At 39.6% G+C, this 19278-nt stretch overlaps 1 protein-coding gene across 48 annotated transcripts in view; it reads left to right on the top strand.

Annotated features, from left to right (window-relative positions):
- Positions 1 to 4707: 4707 nt before the first annotated feature.
- MPDZ (multiple PDZ domain crumbs cell polarity complex component) overlaps positions 4708 to 19278 on the top strand; it is a 173420-nt gene continuing 158849 nt past the window's right edge. For 28 of the 48 annotated variants that reach the window (XM_035305734.3, XM_035305720.3, XM_078369107.1 and 25 more), the window contains exon 1: positions 4708 to 4999. The gene's annotated coding sequence lies outside the window, so the exon portion shown is untranslated. Of the gene's footprint in view, positions 5000 to 5430; positions 5801 to 19278 lie in introns of those variants that run through there. The other 20 variants (XM_035305744.3, XM_035305723.3, XM_078369109.1 and 17 more) reach the window with 4 other exon arrangements.

Below are 19278 nucleotides of genomic sequence, written 5' to 3'. Positions count from 1 at the left end.
CAGGAGCACCCAGATACATAAGGCAAGTTCTTAATGACTTACAAAAGGACTTAGACTCCCACACAATAATAGTGGGAGACTTTAACACTCCACTGTCAAGATTAGACAGATCAACCAGACAGAAAATCAACAAGGATATCCAGGGCTTGAACTCAGACCTGGAGCAAGCAAACCTGATAGACATTTACAGAACTCTCCACCCCAAATCCACAGAATACACATTCTTCTCAGCACCACATCACACCTACTCTAAAATGGACCACATAATTGGAAGTAAAGCACTGCTCAACAAATGCAAAACAACTGAAATCATAACAAACAGCCTCTCAGACCATAGTGGAATCAAGTTAGAAATCAGAATTCAGAAACCACCCAGAACCGCACAGCTTCATGGAGACTGAACAACTGGCTCTTGAATGTTGACTGGGTAAACAACGAAATGAAGGCAGAAATAAAGATGTCACATTTCTTTGCGAGACCTGGCTGTTCACCAATGGAAACTCATGTTTTCCTTATATTCCTAGTTATCCTTTAAGAAGCTTTCACTAACTGAGGTAATCTCAGTGTGTTCCTTGAAACTTAAAGTACCTATCTAGCTCACTGTGAATGGCTTAATATGTGCATTTCATTGATTTGAGTGCTTTTAGTTACAAACAACAGAAAACCCAGTTCTAACTAGTTTAAGAACTAAAGAAAATTTATTGGCTCATGCAAATGGAAAGACAAGACATGGAGTGGGCTTCAGGTAAGATGTGATCCAGTGACTCAGTGGTGTTTTCAAAAGCTCAATTTTCCCCTCTATTCTTTCTGCCATCATTAAGGGAGAGTATTACCTAAAAGATACTATGCAATTTGAACAAATTCTTTTCATTATTGTTATTGTTTGTTTTTCTTTATTTTTTTTTTGATAACTCACTTATGCCCTTCAGAGTATGTATGACAGGGAAGAGATTTTATAAGATATTTCAAAATGTCATTCTAGCTGGCATAAACTGAAGGTACAGATTCTGGAACAGTTTGGATGTGTTTATCCCTAAAATTAACCTGGTCCCATCTAAAATTTCCTTATAGAGTGAGAATTTTCTGGGTACAAATGCAAATAAATTCAAGGTCAGAAGGTCATGACCTCTCAATGCCCTTTCTTTCATGCTTAGAGAGATGAGACCTAAGCAGACACACTGGAGATTTCAGAGCCTTTTATCTCTCTATAAACAGTTTGTTATACGAAGAGAGACAGATTACTCTGTATGTTCTCAAAAGAGAAATAATTTTTACATTTTTCTCATTCCTGGGATTCTCTCTTAGTCATTCTCTCTCCCCCTAATGGCTCTCTCTTAAACACATATATATCCATTATCCTAATGTTCTTTTCTTTCTTCTTTATCTTCCTTTTTCAACCTTACCTTGTTTTTAATGGAGAGAAAAAATTAAGGATTAAAATGTTTTTGTTTTTAACACTGAACTAACTGAGAAAAAAATGTATCTGAACTCTTCTTTTAATTGAGACATTTGAGGCCAATTGAAACCATCGTCAGTCAGCCAGTAGACAACATAAAAAACATCTACAAACTATAATAAACTAAAACTGCACAGTTGTTATATATTAGCTATCCCTTAGGTAGATGGATGGGCAAGCATGCCATCTAGTTTGCATTTAAATGCCGCATTATTAGTAAGAGTCACTGCTGGCTAAAGGTGATGGAAATAGCCCAACATCCCACTATTAGGATTACTCCAAATCACTTAGTCCCTGGGAAAGGATTTGGTTCATACAAAGTTCTGACCCTGAAGTCCTGTAGTGACATCTCCCAGCTTAGGGCTTTCACCCATGCCTTGGCTATGTGCTGTTAAAAAGCAGAATGAAGACTGCGTGCTCAGCAGGCAATGAAAAGAATCCTCTGTTATTTTGATTGATCAAAACTTTTATTTCCAGGATCTGTCTTTTCAGCAGCCGTCAAAGGTTTTGAGTAGGCATCCTGGGCCTTTCACTAGTTTTAGAGTTGTAGAGGAGCCACAAACGTAAAATAATATCACATACATAGTTTATATTTGCACTTGTTCAAATAAATAATAAACCAACAATAATAATTTAAACCAATCTCAGAAGTTTCCAGGACATTTTCCCTTATACAGATCCTCTGAATATGACTCAAATTTGAGGAAAACAAATTGCTGTGGAGAATGCTTCATGGAGGACATAGGTGGAATGACCCCAGAGCCTGTATGATCATGAACAGAAAGCATTATTAACCCAGATATATGGGGTACGTTTCAACCCATCCCAAAGAGTAGAGCACCTCTAATCTATCTGCTTTACACTTTGTAAGATTTTATTTCAAGTTATTTGTTTTTAACTTTAAGGTATTTTTTTTTTTTTTTTTGACTAGTGCAATATCCCTGGTGGATTTCTAGAAATCTTACATTTTGGATTAGAACAAGTTAAAGAGAATAGGGCAATAGCTATACAGGTTAGCTTTAAAAGGAGAAGCTGGGTGGAATTATCCTCAAACTGTGGATAATTTTATGCAAGGACTACTCTAAACAAGATGCCTTTTTGTCTTCTGATATAATGCTGTTTAAAGAGGGCATGTGGGTTTTGCGGCTAAAAGGGACTAGAACAACAGCACCTTTTAAACTAAGGTAAATCCTTTGTTTTAATCTCATTTATCTAAAACAAACCAGGGAATTAAATTTCTAAACCTTTCCTCTAATTCAGTTTTATGGGCTCTTTCTCTACGGGTCAATATAAAAAATGCCATTTAAAATTTTAGGACTCACAGAATTCCTTCAATAGCTAGTTATGAAATTTTTTCCTCCTACACTACCCCAGCTGCTAACATTTCATGCACGTACTTCCTTTGTATTTGAGAATAACCAGATTTGAAAACTGACAAGTAGAAGTGCTACTCAACGAGGAGGAGCCCTTTGGAATTTCTAAGCAAGAAGAAAATCATTTCCAAATGGGATGCCTTGAGACGACTCTATGACAAGAACACAAAAGTTATATAGACACATTGTTCATTCTTGCAATCATGCATTCATCCTATTTCATATGAGTGCCAACCAAGCGTCAAGATTTTACTAGGCTCTGAGGCTAAAAGTTTAACTTAGCCCCTGTTCTCATGGAGTTTATGGTTGAAGTGGGAAGAGATATTGCCTAAGTAATTACAAAATTAAATGCATATTTACAAAGTAGGATAAATATTATGAAGCAAAAGCACACGGTACAATAAGAATATATTACAATGGATTTATTCTAATTTGTGGAATCACGTAGTATCTATGGCAGTTCCATACATTGGGACACTGAACTGTGGAAGATGACCAGGCTTGAGCAGAAGTATCATGGTTGCATTTTTTTTGCAATCTAGGTTTGAGACAAGTAAACAGGAAAGTCAAATAAACACTTGAATATATAGATAAATCTGAAGGTATAAATTTAAGATTCCTTAGCTAGTAGATGATAAGCTAGAAGTGAAAATGTATTTAGAAGTAAGAGTTAAAAGGAAAAGAGGGCCCCTAACTGATTCTTAAGGAAGTCCAGCATCTAAAAGTTGGGGGACAGGAGGCAAATAAGAGTGAAGAGTGGTCTGCTGACAGAGGCAGATCTACCTGGAAACTCATGCAACTTAACATTCTGGGTCCTTCTCTTGCCTGGGAGGAACCTTAGCAAAGTGTTTACATGGGCATATATTTTTCGAATATTAAAAAAAATATATATATATATTTGTTGTTGAAGCAGAGCCCCCAGTTGCACAAGCTTCAGAGCCCATGCATGGGCCCTTGACCAAGAGGAAGGAGCAAAACCAAGGTGTGATTGCAGGGAATTACAGGAGGAGTGGGGTGCGGAGGGCTCTAGGAAGAGAGAGGTCAATAGCTGCGAATGTGTTTGAAAGGCCAAGGAATATGAGAAAAGAATATTTTTATACCGAATATTAAAAAAATTCTTTTAAATGTTCTAAATTGGACTTCTGAGTATCCTTTGGTCCTATACTCTAATATTAGAGGGATGTATTAAAAAAGGGTTTCTTATGCAGAAAAAGATTCCTGGGACTTCCAAATTGAGGATAACAGACAATCTTAAGTGGCACAAATAGAAATGAATATCTGTTCTTCCCAGCACCATGCAACTCCAATCACCTTTCCATGTTTACTGTTTTTGCTTTTTAATTGGATCATCAGACTAAGAATGCACCCTGATGTGTGAAAAGTCACTTACAAAGTGAGAAGACAGCCCCCTCCTTTCTGATTAAAGCGCTTCTCACCAGCATCCTATGCCACTTGGTAAGCTACCCATGCAGAAGGCATCCACAGGGGAGTGTACATAAAGAAAATTTGAGGAACTAGAAACAGGGTATCAGCTTCCGCAGGTAGACAAAATCGGCACACAAAAATATTAGTGTCATTACATTTGAATTTCCGATAAACAACGAAGAACTTTTTGGTGTAAGTATGTCCCAAATATTGCATGGGATATACTTGTACTAAAATGCTTCTTTTTTTATTTGAAATTCCCATTCAACAGGGCAGCCTGTATTTTATCTGACCACCTCACAAGTCCACTACCCATACCCCAGAGGCTGAGAGGCCCAGTGGCGAATTTAAAACCCAGCACCGGCCCGCTCGGCCGCGCCCCCTGATTGGCCGAGGCGCGCCCGCCGCCCCGCCGGTCGCAGGCGTCACCGCAGACCCGGCAGCCTGGGCCCCGCCACTGCCTCCGCGGCAGCCCCGGTCGGCGCAAGTGCGGCGCGCGCTGGGGGAGGGGGCGCGGCGGAGCGCGAGGCTGGCGTCGGGCCGCGGGCGGCCAGACGGGATTAAGTTTCTCAGTCACGCGTGAGTGTCTGTGCGCGTTGATTCCGAAGCTCCTCGCCGGCCCGTTACTTCAGAAGAGAAGAGAGCAAGCGTGGGCGAGGCGGGGCATCCCGAGGCCCCGGCGACCCCAGCTCTCCAGTCCTTCGACCCTTTCGTGTCCCTGCCCGGGGCGGCCGCCGCAAGCTGGGTAAGCGGCGCGTGAGCCCCGGCCCGGAGGCCCAAGCGCGCCCCCGCGCCGTGCGCGCGCGCCGGCGGGGAAGGTGCGCGGGCGCCCGGGGCTCGGCGCGAGGGGGTGGGGGTGGGGGCGGCCGGCGGGGGCGGGTGCGCTCGCCCCACCCCGCGCGGCCCAGCGCTTAGCGGAAGCCGCTGCGCCGGCTTTTTAAAAGGATGGGGTCTAGAAGTTTCCTTTGCTACTCTCAAGTCTCCACCCCCCCAAGCCCCGCGATGGATAATCCTAAACCTTTCAGCCACCCTCTTTCCGTCCTTTTGCTTTCGCTGACTCTACGAGCTTTAAAAGTTTTCCTTCTTCCTTGACCCGGAGGGGCACAGTCTTGGTGTCGGGGGCGGGGTAGCTTGTGGACCCGGAGCGCAGACCAGGCTTCCGGGGCGCGGGAGCCTGTTGCTCTCTGCTGCCAAGGCCGCGCCCGGAGGCCCCATCTTTCCTTACGCGGTGCCGGGATGTGCGGGGTGCGGTAGCGAGTGGGCAGCATTGCTCCTGGCCCTGCCTTCTCGCCTTAGAAGTGGGGGACCCGAGGCGAGCCACTAATTGGTACCGATCCCCCGCTCCCCACCCCTGGCGTGCGTGCCTTTTAACCGCCGCTCCCGTGGGTGGGAGCATTTTGGGCTCGTCTCTCCCTTAATAATCCCCTCACCCCCCGCACTGATGGGCGCCTTTGTCGGCGATTTGGCAGTCCCGGGTTGCCGGATGTTCCTAGGGAAGCGATGTTTGGGAGACGCTTTGTGTCTTGTGGAGTTGCGCGTGTGTCAGGTGGGATGGTGGACATTTTTGCCTGCATTTTTTGCAGAGGCACAAAGGCTGGCCTATTCTTCCCTGCAGTCACTTGAAAATTCAAGCAGAGATTGCGGGGGAGGAGAAGTGGCCAGGCAGCGGCGGGAGGTGGAGGCTACTGCTTAGTCACTGGGGGCTAGCAGAGGGCCCCCCGGAGGACTCTCCTCCGCGGTGGAGCTGTTGAGGTTGCTCTGCCTGGGAAGACCTCGGCAGTGGGCACTGATTGCCTTTGTGCAGTGGGGGCTGCGGTTGCAGGCTCGTGTTTAGTAGGTATCATCAGATAGATAAGAGAACCATGACTTCACTGGCCAAGAAGGAAAACTTCTCCATGTTCTTTTGATATCGTGGAGGAGGAATCTGATAAGTGACCAGACTGCCTCTTCCTGCATTGTGGATAGTTTGATGTAAACATCCCCTTCTTGTTTCCCTAGAAGTTACTCGTTTAAATTACTCTTGATAGAATAAATAACACTTTATCCGGAAACTAACAAGGAGGAGGTGATGGTTTCGGACTTGGGAGTTTTACATGTTGAATTTGGGTGTAAGTGATTACAATGAACTCCTTGTAATGTTCGAACTATTTAAATTTGTATAATGTACGCCTTAGCACCTGATAGAATTGTGGCAAACAATAGTGTTAAACCCAGCAAAACTTGGCTGGGCACAGTGTCTCATGTCTGTAATCCCAGCACTTTGGGAGGCAGAGGCGGGTGGATCTCGTGAGGTCAGGAATTCCACACCAGCCTGGCCAACATGGTTAAACCCCGTCTCTACTAAAAACACAAAAATTAGTAGGGTGTGATGGTGGTAGTCCCAGTTACTAGGGAGGCTCAGGCAGGAGAATCGCTTGAAGTCGGGAGGTTGAGGTTTCATTGAGCTGAGAACACGCCACTACACTCCATCCTGGGTGACAGGGCAAAACTCTGATTCGAAAAATAAATAAATAAAAAGTAAAAGTAAAAACCTAGCAAAACTTGAAGTTCTTTGGCTTGATCTTCAAATAAAATACCGTGCTTTGGATAGATGCACTTGTGCCCTTGTGTGCAACGTAGGCAAAACTAGTTTTGGGTGCCCGTTGACTGACTCTCCATTTCGCTATCTCATTTGCTAAAACTGATAAAGATTGTTCTCAACATATTACCAATAGATTATGGTCTACCTTATTTCTTACATATGTTCCTTTTCTTTCCTTTGATCCTTTCTGTATTCTTTCCACTTACCTTCTCTAGTTCTGGTTTTCTGTGTCCCTTTACCACACTCCTTTTTTACTTTCTAGGCCTCATGGTTGTGGCTTGGGAATGGAGGGATGTTTAGTCAGTTTTTAGTGTGCTTCAAAGTCCTATCATCTAGACATTGCCCTCATGGGCCCTTAAAGATGTCTTTTCCTTTCAGGATGTCTTTAAATGCACCTATCTGTGAGGAATAGAGGCTATTCTCAGAGTTTACTGTCTTTCTGCAAGTTGAAGGTATTCAGAGAGGAGATTCTTTGAAATCTTTGAAATGTAACTTTACATGGATTTAGGCCTACTTGGGCACTTTTAGTTGTTAACTGCTAGGGTGGAGAGATCTTGCTTGACAAATGACAAGGAAGTAAATCCATTGTCTAGAATTGAGATTAAGGGATTTAAAATCTGAAGAAGAACAGTGAATTTCCTGGAAGGTCACTATCCTGAGTTAGAGGCAGATTATTTTCTCCAGATCCCACTCTGACATCATAGTCTTGTCTGTCTTGGGTTGAGTTGCAGGTTGGCTACATTTTGTATATTTAGAAAGTGTACATAGTACTCTGTGAATTTCATGAACTATTTTGAGGCAGAGTTGGACTGGAAGTGTCCCCAAATGTGGTAGAGCACATAGCACATCTGCTAGAGAAAGATCCTATACTTTAAAGAGAAGAAGCAGACAATTTCCTGGAGAATTTAGGACTGCTTGATGGTGCATATGAGTGGTGATGTATGTCCCAAAGAGTTATATGTGCTTCTAAAAATAGATATTGGCCTAAAGTACGATTTCATACATTAATGTTACATACATTATCAACACCATAACAATAAAGGTTTCCAAGGATATTAGGAAAGTAGGCAAGTATAGGGATTACTTGCTCTCATCATTGCGGTTAGTAAGTAAGAAACAGAAGGGGCCTTGGTCTTGAGAAAAGAGGGTGGAAATGAACGTTTTTTGATATGAAGTGGAGCTTAAGTCAGTGGTTTTGCCTTGAAAATGGACTCGGTGTATGGAAGAGGTTAGGATGTGAGGAGGCAGTGGGTACTGGAGACGATATTCAATTTATTTCTGGAGTGGAATAGAGGGTTTGTGCCTAGGAGAAAAGTTTGGGTGGGTAAGAGCATTTTATGGAGAGTAGTGAAGTGTGGGCAAAATTATTTCTCGTGAAGTTTCCACTTTCCAATCACCTATTTCTCATTTTCTTCTGACACCTTACCAGAAACACCTTTTAATGTCTGTATTTCTAACCCTAACCTCTTCGGTGCAATCTGGGCTTTTTCTAACATACATTCTAAAACGTTTGTAGCCATTACCTATTACCCAGTTCCAAAGCCAATTCCCTATTTTTGGTGTTGGGTACCCATTTCCTGGTACCAAAATCTGTATTAGTTTGATAGGGCTGCTCTTAACAAAATACCACAGGATGGGGTGACTGAAACCACAGGAATATATTTCCTTACAGTTCTAGAGGCTGGAAGTCTAAAATCAGAGTGTTTGGTTTCTACTGAGCCTCCCACTTTGGCTTGTACGTGGCTGAGTTCTCCCTGTTCCTTCACATGCCCTACCACCCAACCCCTGTGTATGTCTATGGCCCATTTTCTTTCTATAAGGGAACCAGTCATATTGGGTTAGGGCCCACACCCAGTGACTTCATTTAATCCTTATCTCCAAATACAGTTACATTCTGAGGTACAGGGAATTAGGATTTCCTTGATTTTTAGGAGACACAATTTAGCCCATAACAAGGTTCTCAAAGAGACCTGGGCTGTAAACTGGTGAGACCCTGAGGCAGAGAGATTATATTGGAGGCTATTGCATAGTTTAAGCATTACTGGGATAATTTGATGTTTGGCAAGAAAGGGAAACTGCTCTTTGAGGACAAAGGTATTTTATCTTCAGCCTAAGGCCACTTATTTTCTTTCTCTGGATGTTCATTGGGAAATTGTGCCTCTCATGGCCCGCACTTTTTGTGGATAGAGCATTAATTTTCTTTTTAAGTGTTTTATAAAAGCATTTTTCATAAAATATTTCTTTTAATAGCTCTTAAAAATAGTGAAGTGTTCAATTTGGTAGAGCTGAAACATTGTGTTGTAAATATCTCAGTGGTTTTTGAGTCTGATTAAAACAACAAAATTTATTCTTTAAATTCCATTAATCTAAAAACTCTCTCTTATACATGTTTTGTGGGCTAATATTTGACATAATCTTTTTTTCCTTCAGAAATGTTTCCCAGTTTTGGGAAAATATGATTAATAAAATTTATGTCACATAAATAAAAACTTTTTTTTTTTTAGGTGTTGCAATTATATTTGTTGAGTTAATGAAACATTAGACTCATTCTTCCAAATCTGGTCAGCTAAGTTTAAAAAAAAAAAAGATAAAAGGAGACAAATTCTTGCTTTTTTTCTTCTGGCTTGTTTGCCTGTGGTGGTTAAATTTGTTTGGTTTTGGGAATTCTTATGTTTATCCATCCTTAGTTTTATTCATGTCTTCAAAAGCAACATGTATTGTTACTTTCTTGTAAACCACTCTACCTCCATATCCAAGGTGCTGTAAATAAGTACATGAGGAGAAAGTGAAAAATGAAACATTTACTAAAAAAAAAAAGTAACATCCACTACAAAAAAAAATTTAAGGAAAAACTGAATGTTGCTTATGTTTTAAAATTATTTTGATAATAAAATACATAAGGTAATTTTTAAAAGTTTGGAAAATATAGACAAATGGAAAGAAGACAGAAAACTTACCTGTAATTATATAGCCCAGATAACACTCCCACAAGAAAATCCCCAAAAGATATGTTTTGAAAATGAAGATACTTAAATTATTTTGATGTAACAAATGAATAGGTAGAGCTGTTGATCAATAGATTTTACCAGTTACCTCGGGGAGCATAATCTGATCTGAGATTATTAAACGCTCATATAATTTGAGTTGACACTAATAGCATTTGTTTGAACCAGGATCTCAGGTCTTTTGAGGAGGTATGATACAGATTACTACCACATGGCATATAAGACACCAGTGGATAATATATTTTTTTTAAATTTTGATCTCTGCTTACAATTAAGTGTTAATAGTCATATCATTAATTTCAAATAACTTTATATTATATACTCAGGTGGCCCCATAGAATACCTTGCTTCAGGGAACTCGCACAGGAAATGGTCATGGGAAGCTGTCCGCCTGTGTTCATAAGATATCACTAACCTGGCCGGGTGCAGTGGCTCATGCCTGTAATCCCAGCATTTTGGGAGGCTGAGGTGGGTGGATCACGAAGTCAGGAGATCAAGACCATTCTGGCCAACATGGTGAAACCCTGTCTCTACTAAAAATAGAAAAATTCGCTGGGGGTGGTGGTACATGCTTGTAATTCCAGCTATTCAGGAGGCTGAGGCAGGAGAATTGCTTGAATCCAGGAGGTGGAGGTTGCAGTCAGCCGAGGTCGTGCCATTGCAATCCAGCCTGGGCGACAGAGTGAGACTCTGTCTCAAAAAAAAAAAAAAAAGGTGTTACTAACCTAACAAAACCATGATGACAGAGTCATAAGATTAATGATTATTCTACAATTAAAAAAGTCCTCTGATATATTTCAGATATATCTAGTTTCTCTTATACCTTGCTAGGCCCCTGTTTTAGTTCCTTTGGGCTGCTATACCAGAATATCACAGACTGGGTCACTTATGAACAAAAATTTGTTTCTCATCGTTTTGGAGGCTGGGAAGTCCCAGGTCAAGGCACTGGCAGATTCCATGAAAGGTGAGGGCCTCATGGTACCCTCTTGCTGTGTCTTCATATGGTGGAAGGGGCAAGGCTCTTCTGTGGTACCTCTTTTATAAGGGCACTAATCCCCTTCATTAGGACTATGCCCTTGTGATCTAATCATCCCCCAAAGGCCCCACCTTCTGATACCATTACTTTGGGGATTAGGATTTCAACATATGAATTTGGGGGGACATAAACATTCAGACCACAGTAGCCCCCTTAATAGGTTCTTTTTTGTCTAAGGCATTGTTAGATAAAGTTCATAAAGCTTATGTATTTCTTCCAGGGCTTTTTACTCCCTACAAATCTCCCATGGTATTGCATTTTAATAAGTCAGGCCTGAATCCAGCTCTGGACGGCATTCATTTTCTACTTTAGGACTACAGGGGCCTCATTGATATGATTCAGTGGATTGTTGTTTGATCCTTCCACCCATTTCTCATCACATTCACAGTTTTCAGGGATAGGAAATGTAGTTACTTTATGCTGTTTTAGAAAACTATAGCATTGGAATGTCTCTTCATTCTGAGATAATTTGTTGAATATATATCAGGTTAGACTAAGCCACGAAGTATTAGCTCTGTTTTGTGGCTGAAGTAGGAAAACAAGACAAAACAGCCCTGGGTTCTGGATTATTGCTCCCTAGCTAGCTTCATTAAGATGTTCGGTGAACATCTGTTGAATGCTGAAGTCAAGACATTCAGCCCCTTTCCTTTTCTCAAGGAGGTGGGAGGAACCGTTTAACTGTTTTATTATAGTATAAATTATAATTGACATACAATAAACTGCAAATATTGAAAGTGTACAATTTGTTGAATTTTGGCTGACGTGAAGTGATCCCCCACAATCAAGGTAGTGAACATATGCATTACCTCTGAAAGTTCCTCATCCCCCATCCCCCTTGATAATCCTTTCCCCTACCCACCCCTCTTACCTAAACTAAACTACTCATCTGCTTTATGTCACTGTAGATTAGGTTGCATTTTCTAGAGCTTTAAATAAATGGAATCATACAGTATGTTCTTTTTTGTCTGACTTCACTATGTAATTATTTTGAGATTCATCCACATTACCTGTATTCATAGTTTAGTTTTGCTTATTGCTGAGTAGTAGTCATTGCATGGATATGCCATTTTTTTTTTTTTTAAGAGTCAGAGTCTTGCTCTGTCACCCAGGCTGGAGTGCAATAGCTCAATTTCGGCTCACTGCAACGATTGACTCCTGGGTTCAAGCAATTCTCCTGCCTCAGCCTTCCAAGTAGCTGGGATTATAGGCACCTGCCACCACACCTGGCTAATTTTTTTTTGTATTTTCAGTAGAGATGGGGTTTTGCCATTTTGACCAGGCTGGTCTTGAACTTCTGACCTCATGATCCCCCTGGCTCTCTCCTCCACCTCCCAAAGTGCTGGGATTACAGGCCTGAGCCACCACACCCAGCCCCATTAAAGAGTTTTTAAGTTGCTTAGAACTCTCCTGTACTTTGTCCATTGTTTTATGGTATATATTTATTCTTGGTTTTGTGAGGGAGGAAAAACTTTATTTTCTGAGGTTTTATAGGTGAGGCCTGTGAATTAAAACTAACAAAAGACAGATTAAGAAGGATGTTTTTAATTTCACAGGCATGGGGGCTACACAGAAAAGAAGTAACCCAAAGAGGAGAATAGATTTGGGGTTTTGGCACTATTTTCACCATAAAAGTTGTTCTCAGGGTTAAGGAAGAGATACTCATCAGTACACATGGAAATTTACATTGCATTTACAAAGGGAATTTTGTGTTCTACTTTTATATAGAAAGGGCGAGGGCAGAGAGTGCTCCTGTCTTCCATTTCTTATTTGTCTTCAGCTCAAAGTAATCCTGATGCCAAAGTAGCATATTTTTGAGTGGCATATTCTGATCTCCTTTGGATTCAACTGTGTGTTTGTAACTTTTGTATTTGACAGTGTTTTTTAGTCTTTTTAAATTCGTGCCCCATTTCGATACACATAACAAAATTTAAATGCTCTTATTCAAATGTCACTTGGTACTTCAAAATATGTAAGTCAGTAGTTTAAAAAATACTACTGGCAATTGTAAAAAAAAAAAAGATTTAAAAATATTTAATTTTTAGAGAACAAATGGGAAAGTTGGCCAAGAAAAAAAATATATATTTAAAATTAAAAGAGGAGATATTAAGAAAAAAGTCAGGTGAATATTGAGGCTTTCCATAAGATTTTGTATCTCACCTTATAAAGAGTTTAAGCACAGCACAGTCAATTTCAGTATTGAACCCAATGCTTAATTTTTAGAGTGCTTGCTAAATATTCCTAAACCACTTGCATATTTGTAGTTCTTATCATTTTCGATAGATTTATCTGTAACTCCTATGACAAGTTTATATGATAATCATAGTGAATTGGATAACAAAGGAGTAATTTGGTTTTGAAATTATTCAAATAATTGCCATTCTGTATATGTTACAATTCAGATCATCAAACACACCAAGAGTTGGAGAGGGGAGGATTTGCATCATTCTAGATCAGCTCCGGCTGTTGGAAATGTTGTGAGCTACATATGTAATTGTAAGTTGTCTGTAGCCATAGTAAAGAAAAAAGAGAAGTAGTTGAAATTAATTTTAATAATATATTTAACCCAGTTTCTTCAAATTATTTCAACATATAATCAGTACAAATATTATTGAGATGTTTTACTCTCTTAAGGAAAAGGTGTCCAAAGTCTGCTGTGTCTTTTACACTTACTGCTCATTGCCTTTAAAACTAGCCAAGGTGTAAGTGCCCAGTAGTGACTTGTTTCAGTGTGGTCCTGGCTACCATATTGGTCAAAATAGCTTTAACTCATGCAGCTAAGCTATAAGGTCAGATGAAATCAAGAAACAGGATGTCTCATTCTGTTATGAAAACCTGTTATGTTGGCTGGATCAAGTCAGCCTTTTTTGGATCATTTTTAATGTTTATATATTGTCTCTAGCTTCTGATCACTTAATTGAAGAGAAAAAATAAAACAACATTTAAAGCAGATGTCCTCTTTGGATTATTACAGAAGTAAAAGTTGGTTTATGCTCTTAATATTAACGTCTAGTCCTTTGAGTGCCAGAGTAAAAAACAGTTAATGGCGGCAGTTAAATAGTAGATGAGTTAATTAAGAAGCAAAGAGTCATGTTCATTGAAAGAATAAGACCTTTTAAAATGCTTTCACGGAGAAAATACCACTTGTCAAGATGACCCCAGTGAATCCTATAGAATTACATATGGTAACTAAATAGTGTAGCTTATTGAATTATCTGTGAATTAGTAATTAGGGGATTGAATTGTTCCATGGTTATTTATCTCATATGGCTAAGGTACGTGTTCAGATAGGTTCATAGTAACTTTGATTTTTTTATGCAGTTTTCCCTTATCTGAACTACCTGGAATGTTGCCAGCAAGATGTAAATTGTCATTTCTTGTTGAATTTTCTCAGCATATTCTCAGTAGTGTAGACTACCAATGACTGACAAGCTTATCAGCAAATTTAGACAGTAACATCTCCTTGCTGGCAGAGGACTACAGGGTTCTCTCTAGGAATTCTTTGGTGCAGATTATGAAAAATACTTTTTTTATTGTAAACAAATTTGTTTTTTTCTTGGGTGTATACATGTTCAAGTAACAGAAGAACCAAAGGTGCATTTGTTTTGGTTTAGTATGGAGCTGAGTAAGAAAGGATAATGGCAAATTTTATTTTTTAAGATAAATGCTTGTCTATATATGTACACTATTTCATCTTGGAGCTTGCAGGAATGTTATTGATTCCACTAGGATTTTTAATTTATCTCACAGCCATTATTTCTGGTGCTGGGAATATAGCCCCGAGAGAAAAAGAAAACAGCAGGAACACAAAACTTCCTACCTTCATGAAATTAAAATTCTATTATTTCCTGTTTTCTAGAGGCATTTCAAACTCATTATGTCCAAAAGGATTATAACCATATTTTTCTTTCCTCTAAAAGCATATTATCTTTCTGGTGATGTTCTTTCAGCCAAATGATGTCCTTACAGTTCTAGTTTCCCAAATTAAAATTATGGGGAGAGTTAACCTCTATTTCTGTCACTCATTCACTCCTTGTGGCCCAAAAGTCTCCTAGTGATCACTGAGTCCTTTTGATTGCTTCTAATGAATGAGTCTGTATCTTTTCTCTTTTTTCTTGCCTTTGCCTTCATCTAGGCTCTCATTATTTTTGATTAGGTTGTCTTAACAGCCTAACATCTGGTTGTATTATCATTAGTTCTTTTCCCTTGTTGGTGAAATATTTACCGTATTGTCAGAATTGTTTTATCAGAAAATAAATTTTAGTAATCCCCATACCCTCCAAACTCCCTCCCCAGTGTCCCTCCATCGTCCAGCATGCCTGTAGGGCAAAACCCCAGTGAGGCCATGAAAATATTACTTTCCTAGCTCGAGTCATTCTGGAACCCAGTACTGCAGCCTCACTGTCATCAAGTTATCTGGGCTCTTTATGGTTTTGTTGCCTTAGGAGATGTCCTTCCCTTAGTAAGAAATGCCTTTCCCTTTACGCTCTCCTCCTCACTCTTCTAATCTGCTCATACTTCAAGGTGATTCATATGTCATATCTCTTCCAAATTCTTTCTAACTCATGTCGACAGTGTTGGATTCCTCTGTACTCAGAACTTTACCTATCACGTTGCCCTGTAATTACACACTGTTTTCCAGTAAATTGAGAGCTCAGAAGTTAGATATTTTTTCTTATTCTTCTTTTGTCATGTGCTTCAGTGACAGAGGTGGGTAAAGACATGGGGGTCTGAAGTACATGGAAATTGGTATGTTCTTTTAAAAATAATAGAAAATTATAAATATAAAATTAGATATGAAAAAACATTTATTTGAATGAGATTTGAAGGATCCTATGCAAGTACCTTCATGCTGAATCTTCCTATACACATGCCTAATCTGTGCACATGGCTAGGAATATGTAAGTGCTCACTTAATACTTGATGAATTGATGTATGTTTTGGGGGGTTGTATTATATGTATCATCTGTATATCTAGATCTATATGTATAATTTTATTTTTTTGCTGTTTATTTTTTTAAAAAATTAGGGAACATGATCAATTAGTCATTCAGATGCTAACACTGTTGTTAATGTGTAATGCTTCCATACTTCTTCCCATTTCTACTTTTGAATACCTTATATTACAGGATTCTGATAACTGAGTCACAAGGAAAGTGACTCAGACTTAATGACTCTGTGTTTTGCTACTTGGTGAGTGAAGGAAAGGGAGCTGAAGTTCTTCCTTTGAGATCAGATTTCACTTTGGTGGGAGAAATGATTCAGTTCTTCCTGTGCATCTGTAACCTCAGTCAGCACCACTTGGCTCTATATTCTATTAGCCTGCTGAATGCTAAGGAATTTTCTATGGGTTTTCCAAATAATCTCAGTGCCATTCCATCTTTCCATCCCTTCTCCCTTTCAGCTTCTTCACTTCATTATTACATCTTCCTTTCCTCCCCTGTTATTTATGTCTTGCCTATACATCAAACATATTCTTCTTCATATATCTTTTCTCATAGGTAAATTGATACTTTATTTATTTATTTATTTTGAGACAGAGTCTTGCTTTGTTGCCAGGCGCCAGGCTGGAGTGCAGTGGTGCGATCTCGGCTCACTGTAACCTCTACCTTCTGGGTTCAAGCAATTCTCCTGCCTCAGCCTCCCGGGGAGCTGGGACTACAGGCGCACGCCACCATACCCAGCTAATTTGTTTTTTGTATTTTTAGTAGAAACGGGATTTCACCCTGTTGGCCAGGATGGTCTCGATATCTTGACCTCGTGATCCACCTACCTCGGCTTCCCAAAGTGCTGGGATTACACATGCTTGAGCCACCGTTCTGGGCCACATTGATACTTTTAAGTGTTATTACTTCAAATAATTTTAATTTTGGAGTTTGCAATTTTCAAATTCATTTCTACTTCTTTGAAGTACCGTGGACTGTGTTTTTGGGATCCTGAATAGTGTAAAAACCACACATAATTTTCAGCAATGGAAAAGAAGCTGCCATAAAGCTGTGTACTTTACTGCATATAAGACAGCTCTATTACTTAAAAGCTTCTTGAATGTAGGAGGAAACACTATCTTTCTGAACCTCAGTTTTCTTGTCTAGAGATGAGGGTGTGAAGTATGGAGCTATTGGTAGAATTAAAGGAAATGCATAGTTGTAAAGCACATAGGTTTTGTTTAAGAAAACAGGGATATATGAAACCTATTATAAATTAATGGTTTATTTCAAAGAGTAAAACTGATGCCAGTTTCATTACCTAAAAATTTACTTATGTAGCCTATTTAATATTCTGGGAAAGTCATTATTATAACACATGCAATAGCAATCAATTATTATATGCAATTTTATTGTTAGTTGTTACTGAATAGCACTTTTAAGAACCCCAAATAACAGATTGTTGCTTTAAATTGTGTATTGCAACCAAGGCTACATTTTAGACATTCCAATGATAAATATGTATTTGGAAAGTTTTGCCTCTTGAAGTATTTGGTGGTGGGTATGTGCTGAGGAATAAAGTTGCCTTTTTACATCAGTAAAATGGTATGGGAAGTTAGTTTGTTGCTTAGGGACTCTGGTCAGGGTAGACCTCCCTCTGATTAAGGCTTTTAAGCCTTTGTCCTTGGTAATTCTTTCTTTATTCTTCTGTTTCTCTGCCCCCAAATCCTTGAGTAGCTGAATGGGATTACTTTTGCATGAAACTATTCAGATAATTATTGATGTTTCATTATATAGACTTTTCAGTACCCCACATAATAATGACTGTAGAAATATGATTGATTGCTTAATAAAAGATCTGAGTTAGGGAACCTTGGAAAAGTTACTGTAGTAATCTGTTTGACCCTTTACTAAATCTATAAAATGTGGTCTTACCAAGTTACGTGTTCCGAAAGAGTAAAAGCTCATAAAAGTTTCTTACATCTTTAAATAATTTAATAATTGAAAAAAAGAAGTGTTGATTTCTTCTGTCTGCTGAATATAAGGATTCTGAATTGCAAAATACTCCGCACAAAGTATTGCAAAGAATAGGTCAAGAGAGAAAGAGAGAGAGTGTGATTGTTCACAAGCCCTTCTCAGTACATGCATCTGTGGTACTTCTCTGTGCAGAGTTGGAATTAAACCAACAGGGGTCAGACCGCCAGTTACCACAAGCACAGTTCAGGAGAGAAAAACAGCCACCTTAAATATTATTCCAAAATGCTGTTTTCTTCCCAGAGGACTTCCTATGAGAAATTCGAGCCTGCCCTTTCCTGAGTCAAGTTTATAAACTTGGTTTCTGTCCACATTCAGCAAAGGGAAATCATGCAAGCCACTGATTGAATTTAGGAGGCGCTGATGGATGGGGAAGGATAAAAATATGTAATTATAGCTCAGTGATACATAGGTAGTTTATATAATATACAACACTCTTCATAATTTTTGTGGAAAAAGTTCCAGAATAGAAGAAGTCATTTGGAGCAATAATAGAGAAATTGTGAAAGTAGAGTTATTTTAAGAGTTGGGAAAGTCCTAGTAAATCTTGGGATAATAGTATAAACCTGAATTTTGATGGCGAGATAAGCTGAAGCAGCATGGTTGTAATATTCTGGTCTTCCCTCCTACCTTCTAGTTCTACAGTTGTGTCTGTATTGGAAATATTGTCTCCACCCTTTAACACTTTCCCCTGAAGAGTCACTCAGTCACAACTGACAAGCCACCTATTGTTCTGCCCTAGTGTCATCAAGATCTCACAAACTCAGTGAAAATCCTGTTCCTGAGAGGGCAACTGAGAAATGACAGGTTTTGTACTGTTACCTCTGACTGCAGTTGATAGGTTCTAACAGAGACCAGCTGCTAACTGTATTTCTGGGTCCCATGGGTACACTTTGAGTACCCAGTGCTTTTTATAAACACCAGGACAGAGTCAACCTGCACTCATTGAATTGTCTCATTCCAGGCAGGCAAAAGGGCAGGAGGTAAGAGCCTGAAGTAATTTCCCCAGAGAATTTGTTGCCAGTGTAGGAACTGCACTGAAGAATTCTGTGGCACCAAGTTAATTCCTCCACGTTTTAGGTTTCCCCCAAGAAAATAATGTGGCTGCAGTCAGTGCTTTATAGGCAGCTAGCTGCCTCTGGAGCTTGGCATTGACACTTTGTTGTGTTCACTTGCAAGGGCACCTCTTGGAAGAATCCCCCTGCCTGTTTCTTTGCAAGAAATATGCCTGGCATGTTGTGTCTTGGTCCTTAACACTGAAAATGTGGCAAAACCAGGGGCAAACTGCCCAACAACCTAAATTCCTTTGAGTTTAACTAAGGAGTGAGAGAACAGAAGAGGCCAAATCTTAATTCTCAGAAAAACTTAAATCTAAACCTCCATCACCATGTTTGGTGTGGGTTAACAGTTTGAGGGGAGGGTCCCCTGTCCAATAGAGATACATCA

Source organism: Callithrix jacchus, chromosome 1, assembly GCF_049354715.1.
Source record: "Callithrix jacchus isolate 240 chromosome 1, calJac240_pri, whole genome shotgun sequence".
Classification (NCBI taxonomy): Eukaryota; Metazoa; Chordata; class Mammalia; order Primates; family Cebidae; genus Callithrix; species Callithrix jacchus.
The sequence above is the reverse complement of the archived record's forward strand: the minus strand, read 5'-3'. Positions and strand labels throughout refer to the sequence as shown.